The sequence below is a fragment of the Salvelinus sp. IW2-2015 genome, linkage group LG5 (genome assembly GCF_002910315.2).
Source record: "Salvelinus sp. IW2-2015 linkage group LG5, ASM291031v2, whole genome shotgun sequence".
Taxonomy (NCBI): Eukaryota; Metazoa; Chordata; class Actinopteri; order Salmoniformes; family Salmonidae; genus Salvelinus; species Salvelinus sp. IW2-2015.
In genome coordinates this window covers 24,979,614-24,996,757 of record NC_036844.1, presented here as the reverse complement: position 1 = coordinate 24,996,757, position 17,144 = coordinate 24,979,614, and positions in this window count along the sequence as shown.

Below are 17,144 nucleotides of genomic sequence, written 5' to 3'. Positions count from 1 at the left end.
TGCTAAATATGTGTAYGTGACCAATACAATTTGATTTGGACTAGCAGTAAAAGGCACTTCCCAATAATGCAGAGAGAAAGAAAATAGAGCAATAATAGAAAAGTAAAAAACGTAATAAAAGATACCCAATGAGTAACAATAACATGACTATATACAAGGGGTACACCTGCAATGTTTTGTGCCAGTGCCGAGTCGATGTGCAGGGGTACGAGGTAATTGAGGTAGATACTTTATTCCTAGTTACATGCACATACAGTAACAGATCGTAATTAGTAGCAGTAGCATATGTGATGAGTCAAAAAAAATTGTGCACAAAGAGTCAATGCAAATAGTTAAATGGTTAACCAAATAGCTACCGGACTAACTGTTTTTGCAGTCTTATGGCTTGTGGGTAGAATCTGTTCAGGGTCCTGTTAGTTCAAGACTTGGTGCATATAGCACAAAACATTTGCTTAGTTTTCACAAAAAGACTATTCCATTAATGGTAGAGTCAGACAGAAGGTTAATGATTCCACACAAATTTGACATTAATTAGCCTCAAATTAGTTTCTCCCTTTGTATACCAACTAGTCACGTTAGAGGGCTTGTGATAACTATATACAGTAGGTGGTGGTAAGATTTGTCAGTTGCTAGCCTTGCAGTTTCAGAATAATGAGAGTGAAGACTATTCTTTTTTCATGTTTAATAACTCAAGGCACATATTCATTTGTTCAAAGGCTAGTTATGGTGGCTGAAGTTGAAGTCTGCATGACACTCTTCTTGGGAGGGCCTTTGTGWGCAAGCAGTACTAATAAACACCTGAAAACTAACTCTGTGAAGAGTTTWAGAAGCGTCATASGCTGCATTTAAACAGGCAGCCCAATTCTCTTTTTTCCAATAATTGTTTTCTTGACCAATCAGATCAGCTCTGAAAAAGACTGGATTTGAAAATATCTGACGTGATCGTTCWAAAGACCAATTAATGAAACAATTTCACAATTGGGCTGCCTCTAAACGCAGCCTTAGTTCTAAGAATTTTATAAGATAAAATTATGATCTTGGTGCTTGGTGTTTAGGAAACTCCCCCGAGTGATCTGGAATATGTTGAGGGTAGCACAGGGCTGTATTCTATGAAAAGTACACGAGTAGTGCAAATCTATTTCACATTTTAGTTGGGGCCCAGTTGAGCAGTAGAATTAAGGGCCACTACAAAGGCAAACGTAGTAGTCTTCCAAACCTCTACCATCAGACGGGTTCAATTCCATTTCAGTTGAGTCAATTACATTTAGTGATGCACTTCCTCTATTAAAATTAAAACAGGTTTTAACATTGCACATATTCTTGGCAAGAGTTTGTCCAGCTCCTTTGCCAAGTTCAGGCAGCCAGAATCAGATTGGCAAAGTTGTCTCATTTCCTGACCAGATTAGGGCCGGTTCCCTCTACCAGAAAGGGACAGAGTTCTCCAGTCGCCCCCAACTCTGGCTGATAAAGGCCTCTGAGCGGTGTTAGAAATCAGGGTACATGGGGCTCTTTAGGCTGGTTCCTCCGCTCCTTGGCCATTAGGGGGACACTGGAGGAGGCAAGGGGTGGTGATACTGTGCCATAACGGGGCCTGGGAATGGCTGTAACCTAACCCTCATAGACATTTAGAGACAGGTGTGGTCAGTCGTGCAAAATGACCCGTGAGGCATCATAAAAAGCCTGTGAATTTCCACAGAATTCAGCTTTATGAGCCCGGGTCAGAGTGGCATGTGGCCAGTGCCACCGAACAAGGTTGCAATTGACAGGGTGCGTCAGTTGATAATTTTAAAAGTGAACAACCAATGCAAAATCATGCGGAAGTAATTAGTGAAAATAAAGTTATCAGGCAAATAGAATATTTACGGAAAATTCACTCCAAATTCGATGAAGTCCATCTGCAAAACATAAGAAAAGAGAAACACTGAGAAAGTATCGGAAAAATCAACGCCCACTTGTTTCCATTCTAAATGTATCACCCCTTTCGACACTCCACGCTAATGATTTCTCTATCGAGAAATTGATGAGCTATTTAATAAAGATATTACTCTTGCCCTCAGCTTTCGCATGAACCGTTTCTCCTGTCAATCAGAGCAGCCACTGTGACTGATCAATAGGCAAGACGTGATCAACAGGCAAGACATTTCCAGGCATTAGGTTACTCAATACTGTTATTGTAAGTTTATCATCAACATCGTTGCCTGCTGAGCACAATGCACCTTCATCCAACATAGGCTAGGTCTACATTTTATTAATAACAATACAGAGAGATATGATGAGTAGGCCTATTTTACCTTTATAACTTTATATCAGTAGGCATAGACAAGATTTATTGCATAAGACTGGCAAAAAAAATAGGCCAAGAGGATAGGCCAATGTTATTTTGCATAATAATAGTAGTCGAAACTACTGCTGCTAATGGCATGTTTAGGCTACAGGGGCGGACTGGTCATCAGGCATTTTGGCCATGCCATTTGAAGGCCTAGTGGGCCTGTCTAACTTGGGTTTTTAGCTCAACATAAACATTATCTGACTAATATTGGGGGCCTCAAGGGGAAAAATGGGCCAGTGTGGTGGCCTCAAGAAAAAAAAAACAGACAGGTGTGGCCTGTGTGAGGTGAGGTGAGTGGCGAGGTGGTCTAAGTTACTGTCTTGCAGTGTTGCGGCGTCACTACAGCCTGGGGTTTGAGCCCAGGCTGTGTCTTTGATCCAAGGCTATGTCTTTACCGGCCGTGACCGGGAGTCCCATACGGCGGTGCACAATTGGCCCAGCGTCGTCTGGGTTAGGGGAGGGTTTGGCCGGGCGGGCTTTACTTGGCTCATCACGCTCTAGCGACTCCTTGTGGCGGGCCGTGTGCCTGCAGGCTGACTTCGGTCATCCGTTGAACAGTATTTCCTCCAACACATAGGTGCAGCTGGATTCTGGATTAAGCGAGCGGGTGTTAAGAAGTGCGGTTTGGTGGGTAATTTTTCGGAGGACACATGACTCGACCTTCTCCTCTCCTGAGCCCATTGGGCAGTTGCAGCGATGAGACAAGAATGAAATTGGGAAGGAAAAGGGGTTAAAAATTACAACAACAAAAAAAACAGACTAGTGTGTAAGAAATGCCAGGGACAATTTCTGGTCCCAGTTCAACCCTGGGCTACTACATGAAGACATATATAGGCTACATATGTTATGCATGAAATGTAAGTGTGTGGTGCCCCATTGACAGAGATAAAGTGAGCCAAATGTTTGTTTAGTTTTCTATATCATTTTTGTTATATGTTATCTAGCCAGCAAAAACTGCATTCCATATAATGATGATGCAGCCATCGTCTTGTTCCGCCCAGGCCCGTGGCAGGGACTGCAGTGCTTACAGTCAGACAGTAAAACTGCACACAGGGAACACATAAAAACATGATTCCTAATCCTCTCACTTGGAATGCCTGTAAATTAATTAAATCTGCCACAACAATGTTTATTCAGTGTTTTTGTTTCGGTAGTACTGTACTACATTGTTTCTGTTGCTCACACCCATGTTGTCACTTGCAAGCATATCACCAAGACAGAGGTAGAGGGACTGACCCACCTGTTGACCTAGTCTAGGAGATCAGTCCAGATCATGAAACTACATGGCTCTGGTTAAGGGGTTTCCAACATGTCTCCTGAGTGGCGCAGCGGTCTAAGGCACTGTATCACAGTGCTGGAGGCATCACTACAGACCCTGGTTCAATTCCAGGCTGTATCACAACTGTCCCTGATTGGGAGTCCCATAGGGTAGTGCACAATTGGCCCAGTGGGGTGAAGGTTTGGCCGGGGTAGGCCATCATAGTAAATAAGAATTTGTTCTTTAATAACTGACATGCCTAGTTAAATAAAATATTTGTAGGGCTTACCCGTGTAGCAGAGGAGGCTGGTGGGAAGAACTATAGGAGGACAGGGAAGTGTAATGCTAGAATGGAATAAATGTAACGTTACCAAATGCATCAAACATATGGAAACCACATGTTTGACTCCGTTCCATTATTCCATTCCAGCCATTACAATGAACCCGTCTTCCTATAGCTACTCCCACCAGCCTCTTCTGCTACATGGGTAAGCCCTAAACAAATGAGTCAGGATGAGCTGTTTTACACAACGCAGGATTATATATTTGGCAAAGATACAAAACCACAATATTATTCAACAGCACATTGTCATTAGGAATACATTGTCAGAGATCAAACCCTGCATTCAGGTTCAGACAAGGATGTACTAGCTTGCTTGCAGTTGGTTATTATAWWTTTTTTTTTTAGCTAATCCCACAGTCTTTAAATGGCCTTCCCATTCAAACATGATACACTTAAAACAAGTGTTTGCGTGAATGATGCCTATTAATATACAGTATATACTTCCAGGGTGTCTTCTAGGATACAGATGGAGTTATTTATGACAGTTAAAAACTATTAATGCCTGTATGTAATACCTGATGCTAATTAAGAGCTTAAAGGTTTCTTACAGGGCTATTGGGTGTGTCTGGGGAAGGTATTTGAGGAAGTTGATTGGTTGCGTTCAGATTACATTTTCTCTCTCCCAAATGTGATTCACTGAAGACGGATAGCTAATATCTCCCAAGATAGTTGAGTCTGTCTCTGAATATCAGAAGTGGTCATTGATTTTTTGTTTTTCCATGTACTGACTAACTGTACATTTCACCCTGATCAAAGAGACTCTTCCCAGAACAAAGCATTGCTGGTTCATTATATTCAATAGACACAGACAGTAGATTAACTAGAGGGCCTTGAAAGATTGAAAAGAGAAAMAATATTCACTAAAGGTTGATACAGTATTTGTTCTCTGATATCTCAACCTTCAAAAGAGATGTGACATATAGTGCATTAAGAAGGACAGTGGCAGGTGATACCATCCTGCATGAAACCAGTGGTGTACAGTACTTAAGTAAAAAATACTTTAAAGTACTACTTAAGAAGTTTTTTTTGTGTATCTGTACTTTACTTTACTATTTATATTTTGGACAACTTTTACTTTTACTTCACATTCCTAAATAAAATCATGTACTTTTAACTCCATACATCCCTACTGCCTCTGATCTGGCAGAATCACTAAACACAAATGCTTCGTTTGGAAATGATATCTGCTTGTTGTAGTGTGTCCCAGGCTATCCTTAAAAAATACAAAAAATGTGCCATTTGGTTAGCTTAATATAATCAATTTGAAATCATTTATACTTTTACTTTTGATACTTAAGTATCTTTTTGCTCTCTGATATCTCAACCTTCAATAGAGAAGTGGCATACAGTGCATTAAGAAAGACAGTGGCAGGTGACACCAGAATATTTTWAATTGATCCTTTATTAAATTAGGCAAGTCAGTTAGGAACAAATTCTTATTTACAATGACGGTCTAGGAACAGTGGGTTAACTGCCTTGTTCAGGGGCAGAAAAACATATTTTTACCTTGTCAGCTTGATCTAGCAACCTTTCAGTTACTGGCCCTACACTCTAACCACTAGGCTACCTGCCACCCCAAATATACCAGAGGTGCCAGATTCATCACACATTTTATGTCAGTAAGAACAAAGAAAATACATGTTGATAACTGCTGATCAAAGAACATGTCCTTATTAAAGTCCTACTCCAGCCTCTTTTTCAGCTCTTTTATCACCTGATTTACTTAACAAAAGGCACTGCTCAATAGGTGGTCCAGGTGTCCTCTGACGTGGCACAAGTGTGGATAGATGCTCCTCTATTGTTCCTCAAGCAAAGGGGAGACTGATGACATCAAGGGCACCATCAGACCAACTCATTGAATGGCCTACTACATGATGTTTGCATTTGTGTCTAAAAAACATGTTCCTTAACCCTTAAGTGTGTGTGTACATTAATGTATTTATACGTGGGATATTGTTTTTCAATAGGAAAAGTAAAACAAAAAGCTGGAGTGCATCTTTAAACTACCATCTCTGAAAGTCTGGAACTGATGTTTAGGCTTCAAATACCTGGGCACCTGCGATTTACTGTAAATCAGAGATAAGGGGAAGGCAAACAAATTCCCTGTTTACAGAAAACAAATCTTTGCTAATGTTATTTATTCCATTTGTAAGTGTGCTGCTTTTAATAAACACCACAGCAATAAAAAACCTTGTATTTCTTATTAAAGAGAAGTGAAAACGGAAAGGTACCAATGTTAACCTCGGCATGAATATGACTCATGAGAAAAATGGGAGGGCAGGTACTGGCAGAGTCAGCGATCAATAGAGAAATTAGGAGGGCCTGAATAAAGGGAATGTGACATTGGCCCTGATGAGCCCACATGGTCCTTCCAGTACATTAGTATTCTCCCATAACAGAATGTATCTCTTGAGCCAAAGCGATGTTCCACATTTTAGTCAAGTAATCCCCATTGATTCATTTTAACTGGCAAATGCAATTGATTACAAGGCATTGATTTCGGTGAGCCCATATACTAAATTACCACTTATCGACGAAGTGTGAATGTGTTTGTGAGAATGAATGTGTCAAGGGATGCTGTTTGCAGTTTTGAATGGAACATTCTTAATTCCAATCAAGGTGCTTCTTTGTTGTGTTTTTTTTTAATGGTACCCATTATGCTTTTCACTTTCTGTTACACAATTATGTGATGTTGCGTTATGGGTCTCATGAAGTCCTATTATGGAGAATACTATGTACATATAGTAGTCTCTACACATGAGAGGACTTAACACAAGTTTTATTTCAGTGTAATTTCATGTACCTTCACTTGATGGCACTGGAGCATCAGCGTTGAATATCATGACTGCATATGGGATATCTGTAAACTGTCATGCAATGTACACACAAGAGAAAAATCCCAGCACAAACGTTACCTTTCAAAAAAGGAGAGCTTAAATCAGTGGACCAATGCCCATGTGTGTAACATGTTACATCTGTTATCAGACAGACAGATAGAAGCCCTAGAAATATTTGCATTAAATAGTCASCCTGTTGGTGACTAGAGCGGGTTTTGCTGGTGACTAGCATTCATTGTGCTTTGGACACTTACTGGTTTGCTGGTGATACTGGTATGCTGGTGAATGCAATTCATATTATGCTGGCCTGGCTTGCAAAGTAATGTTAATTCCTATTGGAATCCAGCCAGAGTTGGGATATCCAACAATTGGAACTTTTATTCACCCACACACTGCTTTCAGAATTACTTCCAGGGTTAGAGAGATGAATAAATGAGACCTAAACCATCTAAACTGGAACAACCAAATCAAATCATATCAAATTTGATTTGTCATATGCACATGGTTAGCAGATGTTAATGTGAGTGTAGCGAAATGCTTGTGCTTCTAGTTCCGACAGTGCAGTAATATCTAACAAGTAATCTAACAATTACCGAACAACTACCTAATAAACACAAATCTAAAAGGGGTGAATGAGAATATGTACATGTAAGTATATAGATGGGGATGGCCGAGCGGCATAGGCAAGGTGCAATAGATGGTATAAAATACAGTATATACACTACATGTGATATGAGTAATGTAAGATATTTAAACATTATTAAAGTGGCATTATTTAGAGTGTGTTGTATAAAGTGACTAGTGATCCATTTATTAAAGTGGCCAGTGATTGGGTCTCAATGTAGGCAGCAGCCTCTCTGAGTTAGTGATTGCTGTTTAGCGGTCTGATGGCCTTAAGATAGAAACTGTTTTTCAGTCTCTCAGTCCCAGCTTTGATGCACCTGTACTGACCTCACCTTCTGGAAGGTAGTGGTGTGAGCAGGCAATGGCTCGGGTCGTTAATGTCCTTGATAATCTTTTTGACCTTCCTGTGACATCGGGTGCTGTACAGTCGTGGCCAAAAGTTTTGAGAATGACACATTCATTTTCCCAATGTCTGCTGCCTCAGTTTGTATGATGGCAATTTGCATATACTCCAGAATGTTATGAAGAGTGATCAGATGAACTGCAATTAATTGCAAATTCCCTCTTTTCCATGCAAATGAACTGAATCCCAAAATAACATGTCCACTGCATTTCAGCCCTGCCACAAAAGGACCAGCTGACATCATGTCAGTGATTCTCTCGTTAACACAGGTGTGAGTGTTGACGAGGACAAGGCTGGAGATCACTCTGTCATGCTGATTGAGTTCAAAAAACAGACTGGAAGCTTCAAAAGGAGGGTGGTGTTTGGAATCATTGTTCTTCCTCTGTCATCTATGGTTACCTGCAAGGAAACACGTGCCGTCATCATTGCTTTGCACAAAAAGGGCTTCACAGGCAAGGATATTGCTGCCAGTAAGATTGCACCTAAATCAACCATTTATCGGATGATCGAGAACTTCAAGGAGAGCAGTTCAATTGTTGTGAAGAAGGCTTCAGGGCGTCCAAGAAAGTCCAGCAAGCGCCAGGACCGTCTCCTAAAGTTGATTCAGCTGCGGGATCGGGGCACCACCAGTACAGAGCTTGCTCAGGAATGGCAGCAGGCAGGTGTAAGTGCACCTGCACGCACAGTGAGGCAAAGACTTTTGGAGGATGGCCTGGTGTCAAGAAGGGCAGCAAAGAAGCAACTTCTCTCCAGGAAAAACATCAGGGACAGACTGATATTCTGCAAAAGGTACAGGTATTGAACTGCTGAGGACTGGGGTAAAGTCATTTTCTCTGATGAATCCCCTTTCCGATTGTTTGGGGCATCCGGAAAAAAGCTTGTCCGGAGAAGACAAGGTGAGCGCTACCATCAGTCCTGTGTCATGCCAACAGTAAAGCATCCTGAGACCATTCATGTGTGGGGTTGCTTCTCAGCCAAGGGAGTGGGCTCACTCACAATTTTGCCTAAGAACACAGCCATGAATAAAGAATGGTACCAACACATCCTCCGAGAGCAACTTCTCCCAACCATCTAGGAACAGTTTGGTGACGAACAATGCCTTTTCCAGCATGATGGAGCACCTTGCCATAAGGCAAAAGTGATAACTAAGTGGCTCGGGGAACAAAACATCGATATTTTGGGTCCATGGCCAGGAAACTGCCAAGACCTTAATCCCATTGAGAACTTGTAGTCAATCCTCAAGAGGCGGGTGGACAAACAAAACCCCACAAATTCTGACAAACTCCAAGCATTGATTATGCAAGAATGGGATGCCATCAGTCAGGATGTGGCCCAGAAGTTAATTGATAGCATGCCAGGGCGGATTGCAGAGGTCTTGAAAAAGAAGGGTCAACACTGCAAATATTGACTCCTTGCATCAACTTCATGTAATTGTCAATAAAAGCCTTTGACACGTATGAAATGCTTGTAATTATACTTCAGTATTCCATAGTAACATCTGACAAAAATATCTAAAGACACTGAAGCAGCAAACTGTGGAAATTAATATTTGTGTCATTCTCAAAACTTTTGGCCACGACTGTAGGTGTCATGGAGGGCAGGTAGTTTGCCCCCGGTTTTGCGTTATGCAGACCGCACAACCCTCTGTAGGGCCTTGCGATTGAGGGAGGTGCAGTTGCCGTACCAGACTGTGATACAGCCCATCAGGATGCTCTCGATTGTGCATCTKTAAAAGTTTGTCAGGGTTTTGGTTGACAAGCCAAATGTCTTCAACCTCCTGAGGTTGAAGAGGTGCTGTTGCGCCTTCTTCACCACAGTGTCTGTGTGAGTGGAGCATTTCATTAACAGATGCAATAAATCCAACTAACAGATTGGATCAGTTTAGAAAAATKTGTTATTTATATTGTGTACCATAAGATTAATCAAATCAATGTACATGCAAAAACACAGATATTGAAACAAACAATTCTTAAAAATCAAACAACAGTAGAGCATGCTGGGAAATATAATAAGGATGTGCATTGGTTTTGCCAGTTAGACCATGCTAGTCAGAATAGCTTGACCAGCTAGACCAGGGATGGGGAAGTTTGATAGGGTCCCGTGTGGCTCAGTTGGTACACCATGGTGCTTGCAATGCCAGGGTTGTGGGTTTGATTCCAACAGGGGACCAGTATTGTATTAAAAAAGTATCAACATTTATGCAGTCACTACTGTAAGTTGCTCTGGATAAGAGTGTCTGCTCAGTGGCTAAAATGTAATAGGGGTGGGGGACACAAACAATTGCAACTCATCATGAGGGACTGTGGATCTGCGAACTCAGATCGATACCCCACACACATTGTGAGCAAAACAGTTTAGCGGCCACCCTCTTGACAGCGGAGAGAACATTTCTACATTTTAGAGTTCATTTAGTGCAACTCTACACATTTTGTCATGGGGCATAGAGAAAATGATGCAATTTAAAAGCTAATTTTCTGCAATTCTACACATTTTACCATGGGGTGGACAGAAGATTTGGCAATTTTATAACTAATTTCATGCAATTCTACTCACTTTGCAAAGGGGACCGAGAGGAAAATGAGCTGTTTTACTAATTTAATTAAATTCTAAAAATTTGACCATAGGGTGGTGTGAAATGTTTGCTGTTTTTAATATGATTGAGACTGTCTTGCAAAATCAATGGGGGTCCCCCAGATGGTAATTCGACCATGATTTCTAAGTTTAGATAGCTGACCGCTAGACTAATTTACCAATCTAAAAATGTTTTGCTGACATGGGCTAAATGAGTGACTATCAGTGACATAAAAAGAGAGAATCTGTTCATGCGCAACCACATTTCGAAATTGCACCTTGTGTATTCTACTATTCTAACTCGCAACAGTAAGTTGAGACCCTGACTGAGTTCCCCCCCCAAAAATACAAAAATTATATATTTTTGATACGATGGTTGGAACCAAAAATCTCAAATTTGGATTCATCAGACCAAAGGACAGATTTCCACCAGTCTAAYGTTCATTGCTCATGTCTCTCCTTCGTATTGGTGTCCTTTAGTAGTGGTTTCTTTGCAGCAATTTGACCATGAAGGCCTGATTCACACAGTCTCCTCTGAACAGTTGATGTTGAGATGTGTCTGTTACTTGAACTCTGTGAAGCATTTATTTGGGCTGCAATCTGAGGTGCAGTTAACTCTAATGAACTTACTCTCTGCAGCAGAGTTAACTCTGGGTCTTCCTTTCCTGTGGCAGTCCTCATGAGAGCCAGTTTCATCATAGTACTTGATGGTTTTTGCGACTGCACTTGAAGAAACTTTAAAAGTTCTTGTAACAGGGTTGAAGTATTATGCTCAACCCACAGTTTTACACCACAAAGCTCCAGAACATTTCTAAAAAGACTAGATCCAGCTCACCTGCTTTACACTACGATTTGACTATTATATGTTCAGTCTCTTTAGATTTTTTTTTAAGGAATAGTTTCACCATATTAAAATGAGAGTTCAGTTCACGTAACAGGGTTGACATTAAAATGAGGGACCGTTTAAAAATATGCCCGTGTTAGGGACTACAATGCTTACAGTCAGACACTAAAACTGCACACAGGGAACACATAAAAACAAAGGATTGTTCCTAATCCTTTTACTTGGAATGGCTGGAAATGTAATGTAATCTGCCACAGCAATGATTTGTCAGTGTTTTTGTTGAGGAACTGCTCCATTGTTTCTGTTGCCCACACCCATGTTGTCACTGATTAACTATACATTTCACCCTGATCAAAGAAACTCTTCACAGAACAAAGCATTGCTGGTTCATTATATTCAATAGACACAGACAGTAGATTAACTAGAGGGCCTTGAAAGATTGGCTACCCCACTTGTAGAGGAGACAGCTGAACCATTCACCTTCAACCTCCATGAAACGAGCCACACAAAATTGAACTGGGGGCATGAATTATCTCACTAATGTCTGAAACAGTATTTGGTCTCTGAGATATCAACCTTCAATAGAGAAGTGGTATTGGTCATTCCACTAATTAGGTACCTTTCGAGTAGTGTAACTTGGTGAAAAACTTAATTTTAACATGCTGTCATAAAAAGCACATGTTCAGCTTAACTTCCCATCTCAAGAGGTTATTAAAATGAATCACTAATACATGAAATAAATAGATCTTCACAAATAACTTTGTCAAAGTAACGACATAACTAGGACCTTACAATGATGGTGGAAAGTGAGAAATGTTGTGGTTAAAATCTCCATAGAAACCACAGAAGGACATGGCAAAATGCAGATTTTTAAAATGTTCAATTGGTCTGTACAAAAGATCACTTCATTTAATGTAACATTATTTTTCATTCAATATTTGTGCACAATTTCTACTCAAAATATCAAAGGGCACTTATGCACTCATGTCGTGGTATGATACTGTATATAGTGTGTCTAGATGGACAGTGGCAGGTGATACCAGACGTGATATCAGAGGTGCAAGATTCATCACACAGTTTATGTCAGTAAGAACAAAGAAAATACATGATAAATGCTGATCAAAGAGCATGTCCTTAATAAAGCCCTACTCCAGTCTCTTTTTTCAGCTAATTTATCTGATTTAGGTAACAAAAGGCACTGTTCAATAGGTGGTCCAGCTGTCCTCTGACATGGCACAAGTGTGGAAGCGGTGGGTTTTCTATTCCTCTATTGTTCCTCAAGCAAAGGGGGAAGCTGATGACATCAGAGGGCACCATCAGACCAACTCCTTGAATTGTGTACTCCATGAAGTTTGCACTTGTGTCTAAAAACCACTATTTTGCTCAAAACATACAGTATATATGTTTTTACCCTTAAGTGTGTGTGTACATTACTGTATTTATACGTGGAACATTGTTTTTCAACAGGAAAAGTAAAACAAATAGCTGGAGTGCGTCTTTAAACGACACCATGTGTCTAACCATGTGTATGTGACCAATAACATTTGTTTTGATCTCTGAAAGTCTGGAACTGATGTTAAGCCTTCAATTACCTGGGCACCTTTGATTTATTGTAAATCAAAGATAAGGGGAAGATTATTGAGGAATACAAACAAATTCACTATTTACACGATAAATGTTTTCTAATTTGATTGATCACACTGTTAAGTGTGCTGCTTTTAATAAACACCACAACAATAAAAAAACCTTGGTTTGTTATTAAAGAGAAGTGAAAACAGAAAGGTACCAATATTAACCACAGCATGAATATGACTGATGAGAAAAATGGGAGGGCAGGTACTGGCAGAGTCAGCGATCAATAGAGAAATTAGGAGGGCCTGAATAAAGGRAATGTGACATTGGCCCTGATGAGCCCACATGGTCCTTCCAGTACATTAGTATTCTCCCATAACAGAATGTATCTCTTGAGCCAAATCGAGTAATCSCCATTGATTMAATTTAACCGGCAAATGCAATTGATTACAACAAGGCGGTTTTACAATTGAAAATCATTGATTTCTGTGAGCCCATATACWAAATTATCACTTATCGATGAAGTGTGAATGTATGTGTGTATGTGGCGAGGGATGCTATTCACAGTTTTGAATGGAACATTCATAATCCCAATCAAGGTCCATGGAAGATGTTTCTTTGCTGTGTGTTTGTTTTTCATAAAAATGTATATCCATTATGTTTTTCACATTGTGTTACACTCATCTGAATCTCACCGCCAAGATTCATAGGTTGCCTCCCGTCTCATACATGAATGATATAGATTCTGGAATGACTCACAGTTAGCAGCACCTTCATCCTGTTAAAACCCAGCATAACAAATACAATGAAAATATGTTGGAGCAGAGACAGTAGACTGGGCTCCATGTCAAATGACCTTACCTAGGAACCGTTGACTTAAGCAGCAGCTACCATAAAATGAGGAAATACAAAAGATCTCGGTGTAAAACCTTTGCTGTGTAAAATGGATAGGGTGCACTAGGGAATAGGCCGCCATTTGGGACACAGCTCTTATATATCAGCTGGCGGTGATATTGGATTTTGCCAGGAGTTGCATTTCAAAATAATGATCTAGAAACTTGCAACTGAGAAGGACAAATAAAGATGTACGAACGGGTGCCGAAAGCAATACAAGAAAAGGGAACATTCACAATGTCAAAATAGGTAAGATGATTAGATGTGTCCAATTGTGTTTGCTTACTAGTGCGTTTGTGTGTTATGCTTGCTAGCTAGTATTAATTTACATAATATCATTATCAACTATTAGATGAACAGCTAAACTAAACAAGTGTGAATTCAGGAATGTGTAAGCCTACATTTTCAATATTCTAAATTACATGAACCGTTTTTAAAAAGGAATTTGTGGCATTACTAGCCAGCCAATGACAAAATGAGCCAAAAAAAACGAAATGACGAAAAAATGAAAAAAGTGCAGGTAGTTGCTTATGACCATGAATAGGCTTGCTTGTTAGCAAATGTGAAGTATTACCTTGATTCATCTTTGCATACAATATCATTTATTTCTTGTTTCAATTAAGAACAATGTGACCCCTAGTCTTGCGGATGCAGGGCTATCCACCAGTTTAAACAACAGCCTTATACCACTCTTACTGTAGTAGCCTATATGTTGATCCAGCTTGATCTCTGTCTAAAAGTAACATACTAAATGTAAATCCGGTACAGTTAAAAAGTATGATATGTATATATACACTTCCTGGAGTCCAAACAGGAAACAACACAACAAATAAAATACATAAYATACATAAATATACTGTACATACATAGCACTACATTGACATTACAATTTAGCTATTCAGCAGAAGCTCCCATCCAGAACAACCCAAAACTAGGGCATTCAACTTAACATAGCCAGGTGACACAACCACATACTGGATCACAGTCATATCCCAACCACGTATCACATACATAATACAATGCAAAGTACACTATATATAGAAAAGTACGTGGACACCTCTTCAAATTAGTTGATTTGGCTATTTCAGCCACGTATCAAATGGAGTACATAGCCATGAAAGCTCCATAGACAAACATTGACAGTAGAATGGSCTTACTGAAGAGATCAGTGACTTTCAACGTGGCACCGTCACAGGATGCCACCTYTCCAACATGTCAGTTTGTCAAATTTCTGCCCTGCTAGAGCTGCCCCTGTCAACTGTAAGTGCTGTTATTGTGAAGTGGAAACGTAGAGGAGCAACTAGAGCTCTGCCTCGAAGTGGTAGGCCACAAAAGCTCACAGAACAGGACCGCAGASTGCTGAAGYGCACAGCACRTAAAAAACGACTGTCCTCTGCAACACTCACAACTGAGTTCCAAACTGCATTTGGAAGCAACGTTAGCACAATACCTGTTCGTCGGGAGCTTCATGAAATGGGTTTCCATGGCCAAGCATCCACACACAAGCCTAAGAAAGACGTGCGCAATGCCAAGCATCGGCTGGAGTGGTGAAAGCTTGCCGACATTGGACTCTGGAGCAGTGGAAACGTGTTCTCTGGAGTGATGAATCATGCTTCACCATCTGKCAGTCYAGTTAACGTCACCTGCCCGAATGCATAGTGCCAACTGTAAAGTTTGGTGGAGGAGGAATAATGGTTTGGGGCTGTTTTTATGGTTCGGCCTAGGCCCCTTAGTTCCAGTGAAGGGAAATCTTAACGCTACAGCATACAGTATAGAATAACTATCTTCAAAGTAATGGCTCGGGACGTCGGGTTTGAAATGAAAGCTTCTTTTAGTAATACTACTTGTTCACGTTACATTTAACAACTTTAGATTCTACAAAACARTAAAAGAAAGTTGCTAGCGAAAGTCAGGATAATCACTTGTCACTTGTACATAACTGGCGCGTTCTCTCTCTACTTCCTATCGCAAGGCATTCTGGAACTTTCAGTAAAAAGCATAATCCAATACAACAAAATATGTATTTGGTTCTCTCAATCTCCAACACACAAATTCTAATACAATTACATATGTAAATAACWATAAAGAAAATATCTTTAGATACAGCTCAATGAATTAACTTAAACATTAACTCTGTAACCCATTAAAGTTATACCATCCTCCCCCCGATGAACAACTGTGTTCATCTAAATCTCTAGGCAGTATATCAWCTGAATAGGTMTCCTCAACAAAATCCCTGAAGCAGTACGAACTGAACATGACCTAACTAGGCCATCTCGGTCTGGAAACAGTTCCTCAGTCTTTCCTAGTTTCCAGGTKTGTCTGGGTGTGTTATCTTCTCCAATGAGTACAATGTCACCCGCTTTCAGTGGGGTGGGCTGTGGTGTGTCACAGTGGTGTGCTGCCTTTAGATCCAGCAAGTAGTATCTTTGCTAACTGTTCCAGAAGCTGGTCACAAGTCTCTGCCTGTACTTCCATCTGCGTGTCATTTCCTCCTTGTTTAGTGTTGGGTGCTGAGTGTCAGCTGGAAATGGCTTGTGCAGCAAAGAGGTCTTTTACCCACCAGGAAGAGTGCTGGGGTCAGGGGTTGTGGTTCATCCACTTCATTGKGCACGAAGGTCAGAGGCCTAGAATTTAGGATAGCTTCAACCTCTGTCAGGACTGTGCACATCTCTTCAAAGTTGAGTGAAGCTCTCCTAAGAACCTTTCTCAGGCATGTTTTCACTGACCTGACGAGTCTTTCCCAGAATCCGCCCACCAGGCTGCTCGCTCAGCGATGAACCTCCAGGTKATGCCCCTTTCTGAGAAGAACGCCAAGAGTTGGGGCTCTTCGATTGCCTTCCACAGCTCTTTCAAGTCCTGATCAGCTCTCTTGAACGTTTTTGCATTGTCTGAGTAGATKACCTTGTATAATCCTCTCCTTGAGATGAATCTTTTAAGAGCTAACCAGAATRTCTCTGTTGACTGATCTGAGACCAGTTCCAAATGCACTGCTCTGGTTACAGCACAARTGAACAGTGCAGTGTATGACTTCTTCACAGAACCATTTTCTTTCACACAGAGCGGTCCTGCAAAATCCACACCTGGGACTTCGAATGGTGGGGATTCAGTTATTCTGGCRTCTCTGTCTCTCTCTGCTAGGGATATCTGCAGGAAAGCCTTCTTGATGTCTGSCATGAATGCGATCTCATGTAGTCTGAACTTTATCAGAACGCTGAGCAGATCCGGATTCAGGTTAGGTCCTGTGAGTAGACAGTCATTGAGGGATGGACAGCCATCTTCATGGGACGAGGTATCAAACACCACTCTCAGTTTTGTCRTCACCTTATCTTCTCGGAGTACTGCATGGTGAGGTAAGTAGTATTTTACAATGTCTGCGCTTGATGCGTTGTCCTTGGGCACGTCTATCCTGTTGTATGTAGTCCTATACTACTTCATTGTATCTGCTGTACAACGTCACATCCTTCTT